The sequence below is a fragment of the Armigeres subalbatus genome, chromosome 3 (genome assembly GCF_024139115.2).
Source record: "Armigeres subalbatus isolate Guangzhou_Male chromosome 3, GZ_Asu_2, whole genome shotgun sequence".
NCBI classification, from domain to species: domain Eukaryota; kingdom Metazoa; phylum Arthropoda; class Insecta; order Diptera; family Culicidae; genus Armigeres; species Armigeres subalbatus.
In genome coordinates, this window is record NC_085141.1 from 408,505,043 (window position 1) to 408,513,129 (window position 8,087).

Genomic DNA, 8,087 nt, shown 5'->3' on the forward strand with positions numbered 1-8,087 from the left:
GATAATAAGCATTGAATTCTAACATTCTAACAGACTCATGACTCGCTGTAAATTTTTAAGTTCTAAATGCTGTTTAGTCCGAAAGGTTTTGAGATATTGATTGCACTTTAGAAGCTATATGGCAGGAATAATGAAAAGTGCACATATTGACGGTTTCGTGCAATACTGGTACAACTCAAAATACTTCATTTTTTACATTTTGATTGCAAATCACGGAAAACAGTATGAAGTAATACTTGACAAAGACTCAGGTCGATATTCACAATGCATCAAATTTGACGATTTTTCGAAAAAATTGTATACCTCGAATTTATTGATTTTTTAAAGTTTTTATATTGAAACACATAAAAGTAATCCTGATGTATCAAGGCATGCAAAAATATCCATGGAATTCGAAATATTTACAAAAACACGAAAGATTTTTTTATTGAGATTTTTGAACGCTATTTCTGAACATTTTCAGATTTCCTTCTAACGATCTAACAGTCTTTTGCTGTAAAAGGCAAGCTAAGACTTTATTTTCAGTAAACCTATCTTCTAAAAAGGGTCCTCCACTGTTCTGTACTCGGCAAATCTTTTATTTTTGCAGTACCTTTGGTAAATCTCTCGTAGGTGTACCTTCTTAACTGAACTGTCCATTGTTTAATTTTAAAAAGATTATGAAATAAAGGTAAGAAGGTTGAACAGTTTAGTGTGTCAAAAATGGTACCTCGAAATATGCGTGAATTGCAGGAAACTCCCAAGGAGAATAGACTTCATAAAAGTTCCTGAATATATGGAAGCAGTCTGGATTCTTCGCAATTTCAACAGAATATTTATTGCAAAAGCAGTAAGGATTGTTGATAAAATTAAAGAAAAATATTTAAAGCTCGTAAGACTTTTTTGAACAAACACTCAAAAATAAGCAGGAATTTGAGAAAAAAGCGATAAAACTTTATTAAATATCGATTGAAGACCTAGCATTACTATAAGTCATTATCAAAATCCAAAGAGGCTAAATATTGGTGAAAACTTATAAGAAAGTACCTAATTAAAGGAATTCTGATAAAATTATATTACTAAAAATTTAATCAAATCAATATTTACTTAATCAAAGCATTGCATTGTTTCGGGACTGATTTGCGATTCGATTCTGTAGAATGCAAACGTTTCCCCTTAAACTAATTCCTTTTTCTGATAGAGGAAAGCTTATTCTGTTGGATACATATCGTTATTTTCTCAGAAAATGCTCGCTTCAGAATGAAAATAATGGAGTGTATTTTCAGTGCGCATGCTCCTGCGGCTCTTGCGTGCATTTTTTGGACAGATTGATATGACATTTTTAATATTCAAATATCCCTCAATTAGTTGCACTTAATGAATTAAGAATATATAATCGTTTAGATGGTGTAAAATCAAAGAGCAGAACTTTTTGCACAAATGTAGGACAACATTGTTTGCATTCCAATGTTTGTTTACAAAATAAGTTACGCCCAAATCGCAAATCAGTTCTGGTTTGTAGATGCTTTTCTCGAGTAATGCTCATAATTCATTTCAAATATACAGCCTCGAATTCAAGTAATTTAAAATTATAATAAGATCTGCTATATTATAAAATAAACATGTACTTTTGGATCACAGGTCGAACTCGATTATCCGGAGACTCGATCATCCGGAATTTCAGACTCGATTAACCGGAGTATTTCTTTCTTCGATTTTTTTAAATTTAATTTTAATTTAAATATAATATACACTATAACTATTTTAACAATATGGGACGTATCTAGTTTGAGGGAGAGGGGTTGAAAAATGGTTGTTTTGTATATTGAAATTTAACTATAGGCTTGTATATCAAATTCATGAATTCAAATGAATATATTACAAAACATACAAAACATTAACATTAACAACATTAACAGCTGAAATGGGACGAACTGAAGTAGGGGTGTTTTGTATATAGAACATTTCCATGGAAGTCCGTTTGCTCTCTTTTTCTTCCATGCAACTACTTGACCGATTGTCAAATGAGCTGTTGCAGTTTAGACAAAATGTTTAGATCAATCCAATGTGGTTTTAAAAATGATGAAGCAGTCGCTCATTCGACAAATGAAAACGTAACCTCGCAAACATAGAACGATGTGTTTGGGTGCATAACAAGAGTTGCAGAAATTGCTCTCATTGATTAATCTCACTGATAATAATTAACGGCTATAGACGAGAAGGATAAGGCTTTTTCAATCGTAGCAAGACATGAAAACAAATTGCTTGTCACCTGATACAAATGCAAAAAAAGGGGCCGGAAAATATTTCCATTACCGACTTTGTGGCAAAACGCTTCGTTGTAGTACAATTGCCATTGAGAACCATGGGTAAAACAAGTCGAAATGCGTCATCAGCACCGATGTCCTTACAATTGGAGGCTTTCTAAAAAAAACTATCTTGCAGAACGCAAAAATCTATCATTTTCAATCCCCCTTGCTCGTCCCACCGTCATACTTTTTATATCAATCATGGATTGTCACACTTTTGTAATTAATGGACGTTCCATTTAGGTAAGCAGAGTTTACTTTTAATGAACAATATTAGCAAAGTCAAACTGATGGTTTTGACCACGGCGACCCCTTCCAGCTACCAGAAGAAATCTTCCAAATTTTCTTGAGTTTTTTAACATTCAGGAAAAGTTTATCTGAACAGCTAGGACATTTTTTTCTGAATTTCCACTGCAATATCCTTTCAATTTCCAGTCATAATCACACATATTCTTGTTTACGTACGAACGCGCTTTCGAACGAAAGATGAAGCGTATTCTCGTTTACGCCAGCAAAATCGAATTGAAACGGTTCGAACGAATCGCATTCGTTCGAAAGTATCGTTCGTCCGTAAACAATAATAAGGGTGAATACCTTTAGATTCTTATCCAGAAATTCATCTGAATTTCTTGTACTTTTTTTTTAATTCATTACCACTGACAATGTATTTGCATTTTTAAAAAAATATACTGAATTTCGGCGGATTTGAGTTACCACCGGAAATATTTTTGAAGCTACATGGAAGTTCTTATAAATTTGCACGGGAAAATCTTCAGCAACAAACGGAAACATGACTGTCACCAAGTAGAGATTACAAGGAGTTGTAAATGGTTATTTAATGAGCGAATCATTGCCTAATTGTTTGATTCTCAAGCACCCTTTCTGTCAGCTTATTGATGGATCGGGCAATGGACTCAACAAGTTTCATTGCTTTCTGTTGAAAATTGACTAGATCAAACTTTGGATTCATAAATAATGGCCAAATTACAATTTTTTGAACGAAAAGCCCATAAATAGCCAAGCGATTTTTTTACACCTATTCTCAAACAACAAGTGGCATTCAAATGGGAATCCTGTCTTATCGTTTCATATTAAAAATTGGCTGGATCGAACTATGGACTCAAAAATTGTGGTAAAACTACTACTGTTACATAATATACCAGAAAGTTACCTATACCGCTAATCATGGTTTTTCCTTAATAATTTCTTACTACACCACTGCAAATTAAATAAAACATAAGTTTTTCGTTATTTAATTGCAGATTTGATTTTTTTCTAGTGATTCGATTATCCGGAATGAAAAAAAATGATACTCAGGATAATCAAGTCAAAACCTGTATAAATTTTAAATAAATTTAAAAAAAAAACCCAATGAGCTTATCAAATTCCCGGGCTTTTCCCGGCTTTTTCCCGGTGATTTCAAATTCCCCGGTTTTTTCCGGTTTTCCCGGATTCCCAGGTGAGTGGCCACCCTGTCTACGTGAAAATATACGTGGATTTTTCCCACAGCGGTTTTCACGTAATAAGAGATTCAAAGGTGCAGGAACTCAATTCCACTCAATGGAATGTCACCAGCGTTTAACATAAAGGCTACGTGACTGCTCCATGGCTTTGACGGTTGATTTAAAATATTTTTTTCCTTCTTAGCAAATAAGAAAAATGAAAAATAAATGTCTTTCTTAATTTTCATTTAAGAATTAATAGTGGAGATGAACATATTGATAACGTATATAATGTATAGATATAGAGAAATCGTAAATGGGACATCATGGGACTGAATGAAGGGTAAAATCCGGTTTTTGACGCAGATGAGGCGGCCCTCCTTAGCCATGCGGTAAGATGCGCGGCTACAAAGCAAGACCATGCTGAGGGTGGCTGGGTTCGATTCCCGGTGCCGGTCTAGGCAACCTTCGGATTGCAAATTGTCTCGACTTCTTTGGGCAGTAAAAGTATCATCGTGCTAGCCTCATGATATACGAATGCAAAAATGGTAACATGGCTTTGAAACCTCGTAGTTAATAACTGTGGAAGTGCTTAATTAACACTGAGCTGCGAGGCGGCTCTGTCCCAGTGTGGGGATGTAACGCCAATAAGAAGAAGAAGACGTAGATGAATTTTGCAGGACTGTGCAAAACTATTTTTCTTTTCTCTTTCTGCATTCTCCGATTTCTTCTTTCAAGTTTGTGGATTTCGTTGAACAGAAAAGCAGATATTGGAGAGGACATCTAGGAAATTCGCAACTGAAAAAACGGCAGTCAGAAGTACCGTTTGCAACGCACTTCACGATGACCCCGTGAAGAGCCCCTGAAACTTATAGCAATCGAGAAGCACCTGAGAAAAATTACATAGCAATGGATGAGATTCTGAATGTTTCTGGAACACTAATGTAAATCATAGGTAATCTTTGGGTCAATGGCAAATATGGTGAGTTTTTAAAATGCGAGCAATGCTGTGTGAATCCAAGTGAGTATTATCTGTTTTTTGCCTTTCTCGTATACTAAGTATACGGTAAAGGCTATATGATCGCTCCAAAAACAAACTTTTTATAGAAGGCCCGGAGACCCATAGTGTTATATACCAATCGACTCAGTTCGACGAATCGAGGTGATGTCTGTGTGTGTGTGTGTATGTGTGTGTGTGTGTGTGCGCAAAACTACTCAACAAAATGTCACTCATTTTTCGGGCACTTATCCTCAACCGATTTGCTCGCAACAAAATGCATTCGACGCAGAATCCTGTCCCATTGTTTCCTATTTGAAATTGGCCAGATCGAACTATGGGATCGAGAGTTATGGCCAAAATACAAATTCATTTGAAAAAATCGCGTAAAAAATGTCACTCATTTTTCGGACACTTATCCTCAACCGATTTGCTCGCAACAAGTTGCATTCGACGCAGAATCCTGTCCCATTGATTCCTATTTGAAATTGGCCAGATCGGACTATGGGATCAAAAGTTATGGCCAAAATACAAAATCATACGAAAAAATCGCGTAAAAAATGTCACTCATTTTTCGGGCACTTATCCTCAACCGATATACTCGCAAACAAGTTGCATTCGACGCAGAATCCTGTCCCATTGTTTCCTATTTGAAATTGGCCAGATCGCACTATGGGACCGAAAGTTATGGGCAAAATACAAAATCCTACGAAAAAAACGCGTAAAAAATGTCACTCATTTTTCGGGCACTTATCCTCAACCGATTTGCTCGCACCAAGTTGCATTCGACGCAGAATCCTGTCCCATTGTTTCCTATTTGAAATTGGCCAGATCGGACAATGGGATCGAAAGTTATGGTCAAAATACAAAATCATACGAAAAAATCGCGTAAAAAATGTCACTCATTTTTCGGGCACTTATCCTCAACCGATTTGCTCGCAACAAGATGCATTCGACGCAGAATCCTGTCCCATTGTTTTTTATTCGAAATTGGCCAGATCGGACTATGGGATCAGAAGTTATGGCCAAAACACAAAATCATACGAAAAAATCGTGTAAAAAATGTCACTCATTTTTCGGGCACTTATCCTCAACCGATTCGCTCGCAACAAGTTGCATTCGACGCAGAATCCTTTCCCATCCCCTATTGAAAATTGGACAGGTCGGACTATGGGATCGGAAGTTATGACCAAAATACCTTTTTTCATAAAAATCACAAAAAATGTCACCTATTTTTCGGACACCTAACCTTAATCGATTCATACGCAACAAGTTGCATTCGACGCAGAATCCTGTCCCATTGTTTCCTATTGAAAATTGGCTAGATCGGACTATGTAATCGGAAGTTATGGCCGAAACACCATTTTAGCCTTTTTATACGAAAAGGCTGTATGTTCGCTCCAAAAACCAAACTTTTACAGAAGGCCTGGAGACCCATAGTGTTATATACCAATCGATTCAGCTCGACGAACTGAGATGATGTCTCTGTCTCTCCCACTTCATACGGGAGTTTGGCAGAAAGACGGTCATGAGATTTATATCATAACAAATATTGCCCTCCGCTCGCGTGATGGGAATGACATTTTCGTTTTCTTTTTGTGTAGTCGGAGCTTCAGTTCAACTAACATCCAAAAGTGATATTCTTAAAATATATGACTGGGTGAAATAAAACAGGGTTATGTACGTCAAAAAGATTGGAAAAGGAAACAAAAATGTCGAAATTTTTATTCGCATATTGTAGATCAAGCTGAAAACCGAACCGAGGTCCCGCGAAATCGCATTTCCGGATGTTGCAACTGCATCGCGAGTAGTGCGCAACTGTGCCATAGTCGGGCACCACTCGCGATGCAGTTGCGACATCCGGAAATGGGGCAAAATATGATTTTCGGTTTTCAACTGGATCTACAATATCTTTGCCATAAATAATCTGATTTTCATGGAACGGACAAAGAAATTTGTCTTTTTACTCCTAGCCACTAGCTCATCTTTTTTCAAGCACACACATTTTACGAAGGTCGAGAAAGGCATCATCACCGCTAGGTGGATTAATCTGGGTTTTTTAATATAAGAAACCATTCGTTTTCCACCGGTATTCCATAAATTCATCATAAACAAAATTGTAAAATGTATATTTTTAATTTTTATGTTCTTGCTATAAAATTAAAAGTGCTCAACATTACTCGAAGGAATTTATATTCCTTGTATCACTCCACCATAAGCTATTGTATATTAGACATGGATGTTCATCCAAAAATTGTGTTTTATCTGTATCTGATACTGGATTTAATATATTGTATTGAATGTATGAACAAACTTGTATAAAGTCATTTTGTACATTATGAAGCATATATTCACCCATTATATATGAAACATTTAATACACATCTACATTGTACTCATCATACCAATTATGTTCGAAATACCGTTTATTATAATTTATAATGTATCATGTATTTTCATGAAATTTATTTTATCTGTTATATCTGTTTAGTTATGAACTCTCTTCTAACATATCTGAAAAATCTCTCTGAAAATATAATTCAATTGAATCTGATAATGACTACATATACTTTTGATAACTGCAAGTCGGGCATACTTTTGATTGTTTTTCTACTCAAATAAGGCCAATTTGCTTTGAGTGGCAGTATGCGTGCCATTGCAGGAACTAATATTTTGTGTTGCGGAAGTAATGACAGACAGTGCCCTGAGAGATTATTTCCTTTGGCAATTGTGGATTTCAACTAACAAGAGGACATCATATTTATCGCAGTCATTTTCATTATTTTTTATTTTCAGCTTTCGAAGATTGCTCATGGTACAAATATGATGAATAGGAAATAAAAATGGCTCCTGTTAATAAATTATTTTATTCATTGAAGTATTTCTACAAGCTATGGAAGGTCATGGGAGCTGGCAACAGAAATGGACAAATGGGGAGTTGGATAGATGGCTGTATTCAATTCGCCCGCAAAAATTGAATATGGGACGAGACTTCATTCGAACCATGCATCGTCTAATGTCCAATCACTACAGTTTAAATGCACATCTCGACATTGTTGTTTCAAAAGGGCGAAAGTCGCAAACGTAAACATTGACTTCTTCTGTTGATTTCAGGAACATTAGAGACTTCTGGCGGTATTTTCCACTTCCGTTCGATAGAAGGCGCGGAGCGCTACCAGTTCCAAGAGATTGTTAGCTGAGAGCGGTCCTAGTTGTTGAGGAATTTGCAGGAAAAGGCACTGTTTACGTTTGGGACATTGGCCCTTATAAAACAACCGTGTCGAATCTTTTCAGATTGTGGCTCTCGGAAGGAAATCTCTGTGTTTGCGGCGTTGATTATAAGGATTCGATCATGTCGTAT